Source organism: Emydura macquarii, unplaced genomic scaffold (assembly GCF_026122565.2).
Source record: "Emydura macquarii macquarii isolate MOO-44397 ecotype Brisbane River unplaced genomic scaffold, CSIRO-AGI_Emac_v2 contig_1477, whole genome shotgun sequence".
In the NCBI taxonomy this organism is placed as follows: Eukaryota; Metazoa; Chordata; order Testudines; family Chelidae; genus Emydura; species Emydura macquarii.
Genome location: NW_027131614.1, coordinates 9,268,569 through 9,287,487, shown reverse-complemented (window position 1 = coordinate 9,287,487; position 18,919 = coordinate 9,268,569). Strand labels below are relative to the sequence as shown.

The 18,919-nt window shown below is 42.2% G+C and overlaps 1 long non-coding RNA gene across 1 annotated transcript in view; it reads left to right on the top strand.

Annotated features, from left to right (window-relative positions):
* Nucleotides 1-9,825: 9,825 nt before the first annotated feature.
* The window catches only part of LOC137156705 (uncharacterized), a 35,900-nt gene continuing 26,806 nt past the window's right edge, over nt 9,826-18,919 (top strand). Inside the window, exons 1-2 of the long non-coding RNA XR_010920867.1 lie at nt 9,826-9,909; nt 10,084-10,168. This is a non-coding gene — a long non-coding RNA (uncharacterized lncRNA). The remainder of the gene's footprint in view (nt 9,910-10,083; nt 10,169-18,919) is intronic.

Genomic DNA, 18,919 nt, shown 5'->3' with positions numbered 1-18,919 from the left:
CTGGGTTGTAACTGAGTTATTCTAACTCCAAATCTAACAAATCTAGCAAATGATAGTAAAGATTAGAACAACTGGACTATAAAATGTCATTCTCCTATCAGTAAACACTATATTTTATATATACTATATAGCACCATTCAACGTCCATTAATTGTGGTAGTGTCATACTGGAGCTGCTTGGAAACTGAATCCTGTACTTTAATGTTTGCCTATTGGTGATGTCAAATAATACTGTATTTGAAGAGACTACCAAGCAAATCTTACCATTTTTTTGGGTCTGTACCTGCAGTCTCAGAGAAGATTTGCTAAGGAACATTTTATGCAATCAGTTTATAGGGTGTAGGCACTAAAACATGACATCTCAGTCAAAAATACAACAATCTTTCAGGTGCAAAGCTTTTTTCTTCATGGTATTTCTGTTAGCTCTGAAGAGTGCTGGAAAATGTGCTCTGGAAACCTAGGCCTGGTCTCCACTACAGAGTTTTGTCAACGAAAGTCAGCATTTTGTGCCAAAACGGTGGTGTACCTAGTACGTTCCTTCCCCACCCCTCTGCCGACCAGACCAAACTCCCCTGATTTGACAACAAAATAAAACCACCAGGACAAGAGGCATAGAGCTTTTTACACCAAACTTTTAGCAACGAAGCGTCAGTGTAGACACCATGCTTGGTTATGTCATGGTAAATGGCCTCCAGGAAGTGTCCCACAATGTCCATCATGACCACTCTGGCCATCAGTTTGAACTCTGCTGCCCTGCAGCCATCCGCCCCTTTCCCTTTAAAGTCTCTGGAATTTTTGAAATTCTACTTCCTGCTTGGTCGGTGTGGAGAGCTCACATCTCATCTTCCCAGCTGACCAGGGCGGCTCCATGCACCAAACACTCTCCTGCTTCGAGCACACCAGAGCTACTGGATCTGATCAGCATTTGGGGAGAGGAGGCTGTGCAGTCCCAGCTCTGCTCCAGCCATAGGAACTTCAATACCTATGGTCAGATTTCTAATGGCAGGACATGCTGCAATGCCATGCAAAAATCAAGGAGCTACAGCAGGCATACCAAAAGGCTAAGGAGTCAAAATGTTGCTCTGGTGCAGAGCCAAAGACCTGGTGCTTCTATAAGGAGTTGGGAGCCAGCCTCAGCAGCAACCCCACCTTCATTACCAAGAAACCGATGGATGCCTCTGAGGGCCCAGAGACAGTGGACACTGGACTCAACCTCAGGGAAGAGGTCATGGACGAGGAGGTCAAATTGGAGAACGATGCAGAGCAGGGGACTGAGTCGTTTGCTGACATGGTGAGCCAGGACCTCTTCTTGACCCCAGATGGTTTGAGCCAGTCCCAGCCCTACAGCTCTGGAGTGTAGGATGCAGAAGAGGGGAGCTCGCATAAGTGATTTTTTGAAGCTGATGCTGCTCAGTTACATGAAGTACAGCTGTCCTTTGCTTTGTTGCATTATACAGCTGGTTGAAGGGATAGAAATGTACAAGAGTAGCTGTGTTTGCATGTGCTTCCTGTTCCCCTGTGCATCGAGGCAGTGCAGTGGAAGAGTGTGTTAATGCACTCTGAGATTTAATGGGAATCTTCCAGAGCGATCTCAAGGAAACTTTGCTGGAGGTACTCGCCAATCCTCTGCCAGAGATTCCTCAGCAGAGCTACTTTGTTCATTCCCCCATTGTAGGAAACTTTCCTGTGCCAATCGGCAATCACTTGTGCAGGGACCAAAGAGGCACACAGGCGAGCAGCACAGGGACCTGGTTTGAAGCTGCTCACATGAAGGAGATGCACCCTAGCATCCCTGCTTACTCTCAGGAATGAGATATTGACTTCTATAGCCCCCGCCTGTGGAAAATGGTGGCAGAATTTGAAATTTTGTCCCTATCTACCTGCATGAATCCCCCCAACAACCACCCAGACTCTTTTCCCCAGCTTGAGTGCCCCCTCCCCCTGGGCACAATTCGCCATGTTCTGGGCATTAGCTGAGCTGTATTCCTGTCAGGGGACAGTGAGAAGGAAGTGTATTTTACCGTAATGAATCAGTGCTGTTAGTGTGCTATCATACTTCTGTTCATTTTTTTTAATGAGCTTCTACAGATGTCCTCTTGAGGGAAACCCCTATACACTGAGCACCTGCAGCTAATAAGAAAATGCCTGTGGAGAAGCACAGAAGAAATGTTCCAAGAACTATTCCAGTCCTTTGAGGTGGAAAAAAAAGAACAAAGGGCATGGAGACACAGTGTAGCTGAAAATCAAAAAAAGGGATATGCAGAAGAGGAGGGAAAATGGGGATCGAGTGATAGCAGGTCACAAGCACATGATAAAAGCCATGGAGGAGCAAATGGAGCTACTAAAGTCACTCATAACATTGCAAACTGAATTCATGCATGCTCGCCCCCCCCCAAGCAGCCAAAACAGAACTGCTTTCCATGTCCTTCCCAAACTCCTCCCACACATTCCTACCAAATTCCCGGCCCCCCTCAGTTCCCGTTCACTCCACCCCTTCAGTCAGCTTCCAGAATGATAGCTGTATTTACACCCAGCTGCCATAGCCCCTCACTGCTTTCTCCCCTCCAGCCAGGCATGTTCTGTGTGTCGTGAATAATTGTTATTTGATAAAGACATATTCTGTGAAAGACAAGCAATCTTTATTTGTCTCCTGCACACGGCAGTTGCAGCTTACACTGATACACATGTCCCAGAGCTGTTCACAAAGACACCTTACTGGTGCTCATTTTCAAAATGCTTCCTCAAGGCCTCCCTAATTTGAATGGCTCCCCATTGTGCCCCTCCAATAACCCGGTCATCTGGTTGGTCATTGTCAGCTGCAAGGCGATCCGCCTATGCGCCCCACCCAAGGGGAAGCTTTTCACCCTTCGCTTCACAAATATGGAGCACACAGCAGGGAGCTATAACCAAGCGAATACTTTCCTCATTTAGATCTAACCTACCAGCATGCTTTTAATCTGCCAAATGCACATTCAACGGTCATTCGGCACCTGCTCAGCCTGTTCCTGAAGCGCTCCTTGCTGCTGTCCAGATTGCCCGTATAAGGATTCATGAGCCATGGCAGTAAGGGGTAGGCTGGGTCTCCCAGGATCACTATGGGCATTTCAACTGCCCCATTGGAATCTTTTGGTCTGGAAAGAAAGTCCCTGCTTGCGGCTTTCTGTACAGGCCAGTGTTCCTGAAGATGCATGTCTCATACACCTGCCCTGACCAACCCGCATTGATGTCAGTGAAATGTTCACGGTGTTCCACAAGCACATGCAGTACCATAGTAAAGTTCCCCTTTCTATTGATGTACTCCGTCGCAAGATGGTCTGGGGCCAAAATTGGGATATGCATTCCATCTATCGCCCTGCCAGCTAGGGATCCCATCACTGCAAAACCATCTGCTATTTCATGCTCATTTCCAAGACTCTCAGTCCTTCCTAGCAGAATGAAATTAATGGCCCTGCACACTTAGCAACTGACGGGTAGCAGTCTGGAGTTGCTAGCTACCACACAGCGATCGCCAGTTGCTCTCCAGCGAGAGTGCAGCTCTCATTCTGGGGTCCTTGTGCAGCAGGGCAGGGGAGAGCTCCACACACAGTTCCATGAAGGTGGCTTTGTGCATTCAAAAGTTCTGCAGCCACTGCTCCTCATCCCAGAACTGCATAACAATGCGATCCCACTGCTCAGTGCTTGTTTCACGCACTCAAAAGCCGTGGTGCACCATGTGCAGATGCTCTGTGAATGCAAAAAGTAATCCAGCGTTGTTTGTTTGCATGGCACGCAGCAGGTTAGGCACCTCAAATTCCTGTTCCGATGGGGAGCTCATGATATACTGTATGAGCAGCCACGATGTGTTCAGAATACTGGCAACAACAGTGGAGAGCAGTGCAGGATCCATCCTTTCAGATTGAGATGGCGAGTGCGCAGGGAAACGGGCTGTTGGAAAACACTGTGAAACGCAGTCGGAAACCCATAGAATGACAGGATGGCAATCTCTGCATCATGGGATATTGAGCCCGCACCCATGATGCACTGCGATCCTCTCTGCCTCCCCACAACTCCCAAGGTGACAAATTGCACAGTGGGATAGCTGCCCACAATGCACTGCTCTCACTGTTGATGCTAGAGCACCAACTGTGGACGCACCTCAGTGACATAACGAGTACTATGTGAACAGGCAGAAGCATAATTATAGCGCTTTTTGATCATCACTGTAACTTGCGTCAAAAACACTTTCCAGTGTAGACAAGGTCTTAGAGATTAGGAAAGGCAATAGGAAGCTAGTCAGTTTGCGTTTCATGCTGTCCCAACATAATGCAAGAGGAAGGAGTTACTTGATAAAAATGAATGACAGGCCACTTTTAAACAAATTAAACTAAAAGGAAACAACTATATATTTTAGTTAACCTGTGGAATGCACTGCTGCAGGAGGTCCTTGAGTTAAACATTGCAGCTCCATTTTCAAAGTGAGTGGGTAAAGTTACAATTAAAATATTTGCAGTTACACATTGTAATATAGGAAAAATCAAGCCTTTTGCTTTCTCTGAAGTGCTGTATGTTGGCCGCTGCTAGAGGAAAGAAAGTGCAGTTGATAAACTAGTGATCTAATCCAGCATAGCAGTTATCCTTTACTTGCTAAAGTTATCTGTGCCTTTGTCATCACCACCATTTGGGTACCACAGTGTGCTTTATATAGCATTTCAACTTGATATCAAGAAGCAGGAGTTGGTGCAGTGAATAGTGCAGATATATGAAGCTAAGCTGATGATAATTCACGCTCTGATATGTTGATGAACATGATATTGTTACCCCTTTTTTGACCTGAACAGTTAGCCAAAATGTAGGGTCTTGCAAGTTGTTTCTGTGTTAACAATATGTTATTTCTTTGGTGCAATTCTGTTTGTTTACAAAGAATGTACAATGTCCTATTTCCCCGAACACACGAGGATTCGAACAGGAGACAGTTTTTTTGCTCACAATTTGAAGCTTCTTTCAGTGAGCAGTTTAACCCAAGAGCTCTCTCCAGGCTTTCCTCAAGGTCAGGTTTGTTTTGGCTGTATCTTTGGCTTTCTGCTCTCTTCTTTTCTCTTGGTTTGTGGTGTCTTTCCTGCTACTCACTCTCAAGTACAACTCTACTAACACAGTATCAGCAAAACTCCTCCACCCAGATAGTCCTAATTCTTGAGCTGCTTCACATATGCCTTTGTTTTAGGTGGTGACATGTGACTGTGTTTTGATTGGTGGGGGGGGGTGTCCCTATTGTTTCAACTACCTGGTTCCAAAAAGAAGCTTCATGCTTCTAAAATGAAGGGCAATGGCTACATCCCCCAGTTTCAATGAGGTTTAACCCATCCCGTAACAATATAAATGTCTGAAGCACCCGCTTAGTTTTATGAAAACTTGAATTTATTGAAAAATGAATGTATTAAATCCCCCTAGAGAAGGATGCAGATGCACATATCATTCCTTTTAAAGCAGTAGTCTTCCCTTTCTATGCTTCTCACTTGCCCTCCCCTTTTTCAGCCACAATGGAATAAATTTATGGATGACATTCAAAATTAGAGGATTAGGAATGTTATGCCAGTAAAGGGAACTGACTTGCTAACCACACTAGGTTTTATAATCTAAAAAAGCCTGTGCTTTAAAAATCACCTCATATATAGCAGGATAAATGCACTTTCAGATGGGTGGTTGTTTCAAACAATGGTGACTCTTCCAAGTGAATACAGTCAGTCTAACATGACGGGTTTTTACTTATGTCACTCTTTGAACATTCGTCAGCAGCCAGTGGAATTACAGAATTGTTTTTCATTTGCCTAGACTGTGCAAGACTCAGTGAGATTAGACTGCCCAGATGAGACTTTGGCAGCAGAATGTGCATTACAAGTACTGAGGCACCACACAACTTTCTAAATTATTCTCTCGCTTAGTTTCTCCTCCATCTAGTGAAATGAAAATGTGATGAGCCAGAGAAAACTGTTTCTCTTGTGGCAACCCAGTGCAATGCAACCTGCTTGAATTGATTTTTAGTGCAAAGCCGCCGATCCCTCAACCCAATTAACAAAAGCTTCAGCTTCCGAACAGTCATGGCTTGAGAGGTAGAGGAGAAAGTGTCAACAGACCAAGGGTTTTCTGATTAGCTAAAGCCAACAGATGCTCAAAAAGTCTTAAAGTTGGGAGGGATGGGCTTCTCTCTCTCATTCCTGCATGCTTCCTCCTTGGCAGTGAAGACCCTCTAGGAGTTGAATGGCAACATCCAATTTAATTCCAAGACACCACCAACTGAACTAAAAACGAGTCAGTTAAATCCTACTCTGCCCAATGGTCAAGATCACACACGCCTTCCCTCAGTTTAGCTCTTCCTGATAGTGGTTCTTTAAGTTTTGAATTTATGCCTTTGAAGATTTGGTTCAGAAAGCACTTCAGATGCAGTTATACATTGCAACACCACTTGACATATAGGGCCTATGACATCACTTCACTTGAAGCAATAGATTTATGGTCTCTTTTTTCATTGAAATCAGTTTGGAGTTAGGAACCATCTAACTTCTGGCTGAAAGAGCTAAACTGTTTTGTTCCTTCCCGCTGATCCTCCAGAGTTTCAAAACAGAATTGCCTGCTTGGTCATCCTGAACCTCTCCTCAAGGAGCTATGGTTTCCATAGACTTACAGAAGGCCCCTGCCCACCAACAGTACTTGTGGTTGTGTCTCAGGAACCTGAACTTCATTGTTGAGCTCTCCTGTTTGGCACTGAGGGTTGTTATTTTCCCAAAACTCTTACAGAGAAGCTGCTACCTCTGACATAACTGGGATTGCGGAGATCCCTTATCTAAGTGCCTCCTGCTGGCCTAGTTCCTAATACTTGTAGTAAATTTGGCCCAGGTTTCACTAACCCCTTTTGTACAGTCTAGGAAATCTGCTTTCTGTACCTATCTGTTCCCAGACAACCAAAGCTAAGGCACTTATCCAGGAATTTTGAAATCTACACCAGAGCTCTTTGAACCAGGAAATACAACTACTTGGACTTCTTGTGTCCTGTCCTGAAGTGGCTCCTTGAAATTTCATCCAGTTCTGGACTACTTGTCATATGATACAGAAGAGCCCATCAATCCTGGCACTTAGAATGGGTAAGTATTCTCCATCAAGTCATTGTCAAAGGGAAAACTCTGCCCAACCTGTACTGGGTGGTGGTAAAGAGAGAATCTCTCCTCTCCAGTTAAGGGCCAATATAGTAATCAGAACAGCTCAAGACTGTCCCAGTTCTAACTCAAGTGCTATATAAGCAGTATAAAGCAGAGAGCCATAAAAGGTGGCCTGTTTGCCTACTGACACTTCTTAGCAGGCTGACCAGTGTTGGTTCAGTCAGTCAGTTCCCAAGTTGTAGCCATCTAACCAAGCAAAAAGGCACCAGAAGCCCTGGGTTTCCATGGCTACAGACTGCTTTTCCAACAGACTGGAGCTGCTTAAAAACTGCAGAAAACATTTTGCAGATTTACATCAAATTTTCAAAAGGTCAAACACTCCCTAATCAGGATGGAAAACATTTCTTCATGGGAAAACTCTGAAAAATGTTTGCAGGAAACTTTTGACCAGCTCTAAAGCAGTCAGAGAGGGATTTCCCTGCCCTGAGGCCTTCCTTGTCTGATAGGAAAAGTAAATCCTCCTTGCGAACAATTTATACTTCCCAAGGAGTGGGCTATCTTCACAGTGGTGTTTTTGTCTCTGGCGTTCTAGAAGAGTTCCCCCTACTGTAGTGCAGGCTCAACTCTTTGCACTTTTTGTTGGTAATTGAGTTCTTCTACCTGAAAACTATCCTAAAAGCCCTTAATGGTCTGGGACCTGGTTAGCTGAGTCCCTTTCTTGTCCTATCCCTCCCTAGCTGGGAAGCAAGTGCTGTTTATTCCTGACGGCTAAACATTCCAAGCCCAGCAGCAGGAATTTTCCAGCTAAAGGTTCTAGGAATTCTCTACTCTTTGCAAGTCCGCTAGAGCCTGGTGGAAGATATTTTTATTTGGCTTAGCTTTTATCTGGTTTATTTGCATTTGAATTTGGTTATTACAAAAGGATGGTGTTTTTAATGCCACTAAGTTGGATGGTTTTGTGTAAATTAAAATTGTTCGTGTTGTGACTGTAAATAATTGTCCCGTTGCTATGGTAACAGGTGCAGTAAAAATACTAAAAAATATTTTCTATTTTGACTTTTTTGCTTGCATCCAGAAAGCTGTGGAATGAAATTATGAACAGCTGGCGCCAATATGTCAAGTTTTTGGTTGGTTGATGCGAGGCTGTTTAATAATATTGAAATAAATGGTTTATGTCAAAGGAAATGAGCCATCTGCTGCCTTATTTGGTAACCAGTCTTGAGTCTCTGAAAGACAGAATTAGGGTCTGCCTTAAAATAAATATTTAAGGTTTCAACAGCAGATTCAATTATTTTAATATAACTGTGTTGCAATCTGCTCAGAACTCTTCCACTGATTCTTTTGTTTAAAGAATATAGCATTGGTTCTTGATACTTTCACAAGTGCTGTGGCACTTAACTTTAGTTTTAGCTAAACATGGACAGTATAGAGCTAAATATTAACAATATATTAATATACATTAATAGCCAAAATATTGTTTTCCCTGGTATTAATATTGATCAGTGCAAAAGCACAGATAGACAGAAATTGCTGTATAAAACTTGTTTTAAATATTTGCTATTGAGATGTGTTTTCTCTGGTACAAATCCGAATAAGTGAAATATCACTATTGGCTTTTCTGAATCTGCACCAAGTGCTGGGACCAAATCATCCCCTTCTTGGATTATTCCTGAGTAACAGGAAACTTGGCATTTAGATTGAATTGACTTGGATAAGAGTTTGGAAAAGTACATAATCACTATCAGGTCCATCCATAAAGTCCTATAGCAGAGATTGGCATTTCACCCAAGTAAATGATAAGGCGAGTCTATACAAGGAGAAAGAGATACCAAGAAAATAAATATGAAGCTTTTCACTCCCAAGTCTAGGATGCAAAGGAGGAGATGTCTGAGCTAGGAGCCTTTGAGGGATGTATTACATGATGATACAATGAAAAGCCTTCCCTAGTTTCTTTGCCTTTTTCCCTAGAGAACTCTAGCCTTGAGAACTCAGTCTTCTATTTCCCATTGTTTTTTCAGTGTTAAGTCAGATACATTGTGCCTGCCTTATTTTTCCTGCCACTTCCTGATATGGGATCAGCTCTTTTTTAAGTAGCTTTCTCTCTCAGTGACTAAAGCATGTTGAAGTTTTTTTAATGGAAAGTTTTCCTGGATTAAAATATGGCCCCCTTTTTTTCTTCTTTTTCTTCAAAAAACCTAACATTTTTGCAAATAATGGACTTGCATTTTTCACGATTTTAACCACCCTTTGAATGAAATAGTATTGAAATATTTATTGGTTATGTATTTGAGAACTTTCACAAACATTTAATTGAAATTTAAATATGGGTCTGTTTTGAACCCTGCAAAACAGAAACAACTTAAAATTTTGACATTTGAAATTTATTTTAATTTTTTCATCTAGCTGCCTCAGTGACTGCCATGTAATGGCTGCTGACGGTGGGATGTTTCTTCTGTCTCTACTTTTCACATATTTAATTCCTTTTCCCTCTCCCCATCCTTTTTTCTCTTTCCCATTGTCTAACTGGTTTTCCCCTTCTTTCCCCACTACCTGCATTCCTGCCTTCTGCTATCAGCCTTTCCCTGTTACTGCCATCAATAATCTTTAGCTAATTGGTTCAACTGACTCCTTTCCACCTGCTGGTACACGACAGCTGGATAAAGCTTGTCTTGATGAGCTGTTCTTGCAAGTGGGAAGGAGCTGCCTTAGTGCATGAGAGGACCACTAGGCAGGCAGCAGTAACTCTGTAGAGCTGTGGTCCCAGGGATAGACTTAAGAGGTAAGTGCTGAGTCTCATTTATGAGTTGACAAGTTTCAGGTTAGGTAATTCTAAGTAAGTGCTTCTATTTAACTTTTTTCAGTGACTGAATTGCTGTAATAAAATGAACTTGCTAGAACTCCTGCTCATTGTTGTAAGATTTCTAAGAGGCTTCTTAAATCATTGTTATGATAGGCTGGAATGGCTCCTTCAGAGCTGCTGAAATACATCAAAGCAATGGGAGTTGCAGTCTCCGCATAACAAGTCCTGGTATGAAAAGGTAGGAAATTCATGCTGAGTGAAAGCTAGACATGTCAGTCAATGAATTTGACATTCTTCTACAAATCCATGGAGGTGCCAGAATGCATAGGCCTAATGGCTGCTGAAACTGCAGTGTAGAAAACAAAGCTATTAGGGTCCCACAGAAGCAGCCAAAATTACTCAGCTATTATCTTGTGAAAGTTATCCTTGGTGAAGGGTGAGTGTCAATGGAAAGTTAACCCTGTCCTGTCACATCCACACAAAAGTTCTCCTGTTAGATGCTGTGTCCATAGGAGTCACACAAGTCTAGTGATTTTACTATCATCTGTTGAAGCTTTTCGATATAAAATAACAAATTTGGGGGAGAGAAGGGGAAAGGAAACACCAAGTGATTAAAGGGATTTAACATGGCTCCAGTGAGGGATCTCAGTGTGGTGCTAACAATAGAGTGGGCTCCAGCTGGAGTTACATTGTTTGTTGGGAGGAAACTGGACCATCCTCTTGCCCACTTCCCAGAATGTGAAATGTGGGTGCCCTGCCTCCTCCTCCTCCTCCTCCTCCTCCCTTTCCTACCAGTGTCAGGGAGGAAGATGAAATCTTGCATAAAGAGCTGGAAGTAACTCATTTTACTAATTGCTTTTGCATCTGTCACAAGCACCTAGTACTGTCACCTGGATTCCTTTCTTCCAAATCTGAACCAAGACCTGTATTAAAATAAGAAATGCAATATCATCCTGGAAGCTGTTGCTGTCTGGCTACAGAATTTTTGCTTCGAGGCTTCTTTACCACTGCTCCTCTTACTAGAATGCAAACGTGTATTATACTGTTCAGCTGCTAGGAGGCGCTGTGTGTAACATCCCTCATTTAAGCTAACTGCAGACAGACATCACAGTACATTAGAGGATCTTCTAAATAACACCTCTCTGGTGCATCTCTCTGGGAAGGAAGCTCTGTAGCCAGTCCGTACAAGAGCTAGTCAGGTACAAGAGCCTGATCTGCAACCTACTGTCTACAACATGTATGTGACATTACCTGGCTTCCTGCTACTGAAGAACTCTCTTCACAAGTACTCAGTTCTCCATGAACATGTGCTGTGTAGCCAGTGAGAGGGCTCCTTTTCTGTCTGTACTTCCATCCCAAGACAAACCTCTCTACACAGTCAATATTCCTGCTGTAACCCACAGGAGAGGGTGGCCTGCTCTTAGAAGCCAACAGATTCCACAGCACTGTGATATCTTAGTGTTCAAAGGAATTGGGATTCAAAGAATTTGGATTGTAATCCTACATGTGGTAGCTTGTCTATTCTGCCAAGTACTTACAGCCAATGCTTGTGTGGCTCTCTGTGCTGAGCAAGATCACTATCGCTACAATGCACCTTCTGGTGAGTAAAAGTAACCAACATAAATCCAGCTCATATTCTTTCTGTGTGAGTTAATCCAGTGTTTGGTTCATTCTTCCTCCCACTGCCTGAAAGAGCCACAGCGTTAAAGGGTCATAAAGGGATATCACAATGAACCCTTGGTCAATTATCAGTCATCAAGTCCGTTGTCCCTGTGGTAACTCTTAGCATCACCTGCCTAAAACCTCAAAAGGCTAGCTTTCATAGTATGTATTTAGCAAAATCAAGGGAATTTTTGCCCATTCTGCTACATGGGAGGGTTTTTTTTGTTTGTTTCTCCCCCCCCTCCCCCCCCCCCCCGAGCTTACTCCAAAGCACCTGCATTATGATTTGACATGTATATTGCATCCCAGTCAAATTGTCCATATGACACTGATCCCAGAATGAGCATCCAGGTGGTAGTAACTGTGACCCTGGCAGGCCAGGTGCCAGCTCATACGAAAGTCCCAAGCCTCACTGAATGCTTACAAATATACAGCCAGGCCAGTTCACTTGTGTATTCATAGAAATGTAGGACTGGAAGGGACCTTGAGAGGTCTTCTAGTCCAGTCCCCTACACTCAAGACGTGACTAAGTATTATCTAGAACATCCCTGACAGGTGTTTTGTATAGATCAAAGTAATTGTTAAATGTATAAGAGTGTATTTGGTGTTTAAACTTCCTAAAAACGAGTGAGATGTTACTTGTATTTGTTTCACTTATCTGTATCCTGTTATAATGCAGGGGCAAACATTTACATTGTGCATACCCCTGTAGCTAAATAGCACCATCAAATGAGAAAGAAGCCTTGTAGAATGCAAATGAAGAACTTTAACAGAAAAGTGCTGATTTCAAAGCAAATACTTATTGTGTGTGGTGATCAGCGGTCAAAGACTCAAACTGCATTCCTCATTCTCTGTCATCAGAGAAAAAGCCCATACCAGCTTGTTTTCTGTGAGAAGAGGCTATAACTATGGATTCATGGAAAGATACTTCGTTTCTGGACTATATAACTCTGACAGGGAAATGTACCAGACGCAAAGCAGAGATCCCTAGAGAAAATCTGGGTACCCTGAAAAGACTTTATGGAAACTGGCAGGTTATTACATCACTGCCACCATTTTGGATTACAAACGGTGACTCACCTACACATATATTTTACCTGTTTTAAGGTCTCAATAAGTCTCCCTTCCTTTTCTTAGGTAATAATAAACCTTTAGTTACTTTATTATAGAATTGGCTACCAGTGTTGTCTTTGGTGTAAGATCTGGAGTACCAATTGATCTGGGGTGACTGCTCACATGGAACTGGGAGCAACCTGATTTGATTTTTGGTTTAAGTGACCTTTTATCACAAAGTCCAGTTTCTAGGGGTGGCAAGATAGGCCGGAGAGTCTAAGGGGACAGTCTGTGACTCCATGGTAAAACTGGTACAGTGATCCAGGAGTTCACATTTGTTACTGGCTTGGTGAAATCTAATTACAGAACACACCATCAGTTTGGGGTGTCTGCCCTGTTTTCTGACAGTCTGCACTGAGGTAGGCACTATCCGTTGTGGGCCACTCCAGACTGTGACAGTGATCTTATAAAAAAGTTGGAGGGAAGTTTGTAGGGAGAGGGGAGAAATAGAAAAGGAATGGCTGTACCTTTGGGAGAAAGGTCGGGTATTGCAACAGAACATTATAGGCTGGGCTGGCAGTAGTGCCTATTGTTAAGGTTGCTCATCACTTCTCAACAGACCCTGTTTTCAGTTGTTTATAACAATTTTGCTGAACATCAGCTGTTTGGGCTTGTGTTTTCCATGCCATATGTCTACCTCAGACTGATTTTATTTTATTTTTTATTTGTAATTTCAGACAAAACAGTTCAGCCGTTTCCAAGAACAAGGGTAGACAAAAATGTTCGCCCAGGTTAAAAAAAATCCTGGCAACCTTTTCTTTAATAAGTTCTGCCACTCCCATGCTTGGGATCAGAGCCTGAAATTTGGCCTTTGTGTCAGGGGTGTGCCTTGCCATCCCTGTAATAATCTGCCCAAATCTGGCCAAGTTGAAGACTTTGAAAAACTGCAGTTGCACATGCTCAGTAGACACTTCAGATGTTAGCAGTTGAATTCCCCAAAGATTCTGTTCACACCAGGCATTCACTAACCTGGTGCTGAGCAGAGCTTTCCCTGCAATTTCAGCTCTGGGCCATGCTGGGTCTGGGTCCGAGTACCTGAACTAAGAGCTGGAGCCTGTCTCCCCTGTCCTTTCAGAGTCCCCCTGCTAAGCCTAGGTAGCATGGAGGAGGAAGCTGCTTGATTCAAATGGAAAAGGGACAAGGACCATGGAGGTGGGCAAGTTGAGAGTGGTGACTGGGACTAGTGGGTGGTGTATTGTTGGGTGGGGCGGGGGAGACAGGTGACTAGGAGTTGGAGAAGGAAATGTGGGGTGGGAGGTATCAAGGGAGACAGTTTGGATGAGGACCTACAGGGTTGGGAGAGGAGACAGATGACAAAGAGTTGGGTTGTGGGGGGAGAACTGGCACTGGCTGGGCAAAGAAATTGGGGCAAGGAGCCTGTGTGCATGGGGAACTGGGAACACAGATTGGACAAGGAGCCCAACGAGGACAACTGGGACTGGCAGTCAGTGGGGATGGGTCAGCAACTGGATGACAGAGTGGGGGAGAGAGCTCAGATGAGGCACTTAGGGGTAGGAAGTGGGACTGGCAGGGCAAGGAGACTGGGACTTTGTGGGGGGAGATAGATAGGGAGCGTCTGGAGTAAAGCTGGGCAATTTTTTTGAGCAAATAGTACATTTACTCCCAAAATGCATTTTTCAGAGCAATCAAACTGTTTGTGAAGGTAGGTCAAATTTGGCAAATAGTTTCAGCCAGAAAAAAAATTCAGACATTTTTATTTGAATTGACATCTTTGATTCAAATTGAATGAAACGGTTTGTTTTGAATCAAAACGGATTTTGGGGGGTTTTTTTTCTTCTCCTCACTGAAACAAACAATAAAACAAAACAAAGTTTCGTTTTATTTTTTCAGTTTGGCCACTGAACTGAAAAAATCAATTGTTTACTCAGCTCTAGTATGGTGAGAGAGACTAGGATATGCTGGGCCAGGAGACTGGGACTGGGATGAGACGCACCAGGACTGGAGACTGACAGGCTAGGTAAGAAAAAAGATAGGGATCAGGAGGCAGGGATGGGGAAGAGATAGGACTAAGACAGGTTGGAGGGGATGGGGCAGAATTCCTGTTTGTTTGGTTTTTTTTGTTTGTTTGTTTGGTTTTTTTAAATCTAAGAAATTATACACAAATGATGCTAAAATAATGGTATTAAGGTTGTAAAATAAAGGATTCAAAATTTAGGGAATGCCAGTTTTAATCTTACCCTTGACCTTAAATTGCTCTGTGACTCAGTTCCTCATCTATAAAATGGGGATAGTACCACCCCCTCTCCTCACAGGCATGTTGTGAAGATAAAAGAATGTTTGTGAGGCACTCCGAGACTGTAGTGATGAGTGTCTGAGAAAAGCCATGAGGAAATGAATAATAGTTTTCAGAGCAGGGTTTGAATAGCATGCATAAATAAAGCTTGGGCCACCCATTGAACAAAAATAAAACAAAATAACAAATAGCTGCTGCTTATTGTCCATCCTGTGCCCTGAATGTGGGTCCTGTAGGAAAAAATAGCATATGCACAAGGGCGCTGAATTAAGGTTGCACAGGTAACCTTACTTCTGCCTTTTTTTCCCTGGAATATATATAAACACATCTTTAATGAGACAAGCTAAAGACAATGAGCTGCATTCATCTCTGATATAACTATTGAAATCAAAGTTCTCTTTACCACAGGTTGGATCCTCCCCACAGTCAATCATCTTCCTCTGCTCCATAGATCATATTTTGCCCTCATCAAAGGGTCCAGAGTAACATCCTGCTCTACCCACCATTTCACTATCTATCCAGGTGTCCTTCCAGGGCCTCCATTACGCTCATATCTCAGCACCTTCTATCCTGCTCATGCTATCCCTGTGAACAAGGGAAGTATCCCACGCTACAGACTGGGAACTGAGGCCCAGGAACACACAGGATGTCTGTGACAGAGCCAGGAACTAACCTAGATTTCCCAAGATTTAGTCTAGTACCTAAACCACAAAACTATCCATCTTTTTCTATGAGTTAGAATGCCAAATCTACCCTTATCCCTCTAGTTACATAACATAACTGAATCTACCTCGTTCACTCTTTGTATCTGTCTGAGAACACACGTTATGTATGCTGACCACCGATGCTGCAGAAACACATCACTGAAACATCATAAGGCTCCGTTACCATGGCAAAGTTTCTATAAAAGTTTTAGAAACTCGATTCCAACAGGCACCTCCTATCACCAGATGCACTGAAGATAGCTGCTTTGCTTTGCCCAAACTAGGAGAGCTGAGTTCACATGATTCTGACTCTTTGTATCCATATTCTAACTCACATCTAGAGAGAGCTAAAACCATAGAAATCCTTTCTTAACATTATTTTTCCACAAAAAGCAATAGCTGCAGTTGTGGCAGGCTTGCCATGTGAAGAAGACTGTAAAGGAAAGTGAGCCATTAGACAACTTCTCTGTTACGGTGTGTTCCAAACTATGAAAACGTGTGTTTTGCAAATTAATAAAAATGAAGTTTTTGTAATAGTTGAGGGTTATTTCACTCACAAGTCATATTTTGTACTGTTGTGTTCTAGATCTGCTTAAAAGTTTGAATAACTGAAATTTGGTAGCAATGACAATTTTTCAGTTTTCATAATTCCTTCTAAGCATTTGGAGCATGAAATAGGAGATAAACCATATTTTCCCCAAGACAACAGGCAAGCTAAGTAGCTGGCAAAGCAGGCATGTTGGAGACAAAGAAACGTAGGAGCAAAATAGGATGTACGTGAACAGCAGTAACCAGTTCCATCAATTCTAGGAGAATTTATGTCCACTTTTGAAATTATGTAATCTGTTCCGCAGTTGGTTAGACCAGATGATTTCTATAGTCCATTCTGGCATTAAAATCTATAAATCAGTTAAGAATTCAGATAGATATTTACATACAGTTTAAAACTGCAATGGAAATATCTTTTCTCAGTCATAAGCCTTCAGTGAAAGCAGACCTAAGGTATATGCCATTTCCTTCTCTGTAGAGCTCACTGTAGATTGATGCCCTATGGCTCCATCTAGAGATTAGTTTATAGATTAGCTACACTCTTTTCCTATCTCCACATAGATGCTGTTTATGAAAAAAGACCCAAAAAACTATGTTAAGAAGGTACTTCCATCACTGAATTGCAAAGATTATATCTTTGTATCTGGTCTTGTTCACACCAGCTATGTAAAGGTACTCTCCAGCAGACAGAGGTAAGTTCATTTGAGAAATTCTGCTGCATTGGTAATCAAGATCTTTCATTTAATGAAGACTCCAATTGGAGAACTGTGTTCTGTGTAACAGTGTGTACTTTTTAGGCTGCTGTGATTCTTAATTTTTCCATTGTGGATGCAACCCCATTGTAATTTGACAATCAAATACATATTTCTGGTATTACTGATTTTTGGTGTGGGCACAAATATTTGCCAAGTTATTCATTTTGGGAGAACAGTCACTAAATATTAAAAGCAATTGCTGCTTTATGTAACATTTGTCCATACGTAGTTCGTTATAGAGATGTTACTAAGATAATATTTCTGTAAGCCTATATTTTATTATTGCGACAGCTTTATCCAATGAAATGCCTCCTATTCTTGAATTTTGCCTCAAATCTTGGCATCTCTAATGATTACGCTCAAGTTTTTTAAATTCCATAAGCTCTGTATAATGGTATTTAGAATCCAAGGGGATGGGTTAGTGCTTTTAATCACAGGTTTGTATCCTGGCAGATTTAGTTTGGCACGTCAGCCTTCCACAGAAGATAAACGACTTTCCATTCAGCTTTTTATACCAGGAACCCTTGGCAATCCAAGCTGGAAGGAGATCTCAAAGAATAGGATCTCCTTCACTATCCAGATCCCTAGCTGCAGGAACACAAATCCTCTTTTTCCTCAGGAATGCATGGGCTTTTCCATAATTACTCCTGACTTCCCTAGGTTCGATCACTGAGTCGGACACATTAATCTGTACTGGCGGAAGCCAGTTCACAGAAAAACACATTTTTCTTACCTCACTAATCGTTTTCTAAGACATTGCAACATATTATAGTAGAATGAAAACCGACACCAGATCTCGAGAACCTAATGGGGAAATATTAAGGAAAGGGATTTTTTCCCCCTCATTAGAAAAAAAGAAGAGATGTTGAACTGGTTCCCAAAATTATGGAATGTCAGTAAGTTGAGATATTTTTCACACTGACAAAAGTTAAATGTACAACCTAAATGCCAGGAAACTAGGGTTGTAATCCTGAAAACATTTATGCATATGCTTAATGTCACGTCCAGGAGTAGGCCCAGTGACTTTAGTCGGACAATCAATAAGCATGTGCATGTTTGCAGGAGCAGGGCCTAAGAATCTAAATGAGAAGGGAGGGAACATGACGCAGACAGAATAATTTAATTCTAAACAATAGTCGCATATAGAATGTGCTACACAACAATAGAAAAGGCATAAAATAAACAAGGAACGCTGATGATGTGGTGGCTAGATTTAAATTTAGCAACAAAAAGTGGGACTTTGGCATGGATGGGTTAGTCAGTTTAATTTTTTACAATTAAAGTAACATGACATGCCTGACAATGATGTATCATAGATACATCAATTCCAAAGTGGTATACAGGAAGTCAGACTAGATGATCTTAATGATTCCTCCGAGCCTTGGAATTGATGAATCTATGACATGTCTTTGTCAGGCTCTCTTTAATTTTATAGATTCATAGATTTCAAGGCCAGAAGGGACCATTGTGATCATCTAGTCTGACCTCCTGTATAACACAGTCCATAGCACTTCCCCAAAATCATTCCTAAGCATATCTTTCAGAAAAACATCCAATCTTGATTTAAAAATTGCCAGTCAGGGTGAATGCACCAGGATAGTTGGTAAATTGTTCCAGTGGTTAATGATCCTCACGGTTAAAAATGTATGCCTCATTTCCAGTCTGAATTTGTCTAGCTTCAACCTCCAGCTATTGGATCAAGTTATACCTTTCTCTGATAAACTAAAGAGCCCATTATCAAATATTTGTTCCCCATGAAGGTACTTATAGATTGTGATCGAGTCACCCCTTAACCTTCTCTTTGTTAAACTCAAGAAGCTTAATCTATTTAGTTTATCACTAAAAGGCATTTTTCCAACCCTTTAATCATTCTTGTGGCTATTTTCTGAACTCTCTCCAACATCCTTCTTGAATTGGGGGCACCTGAACCAAACACAATATTCTAGCTGTGG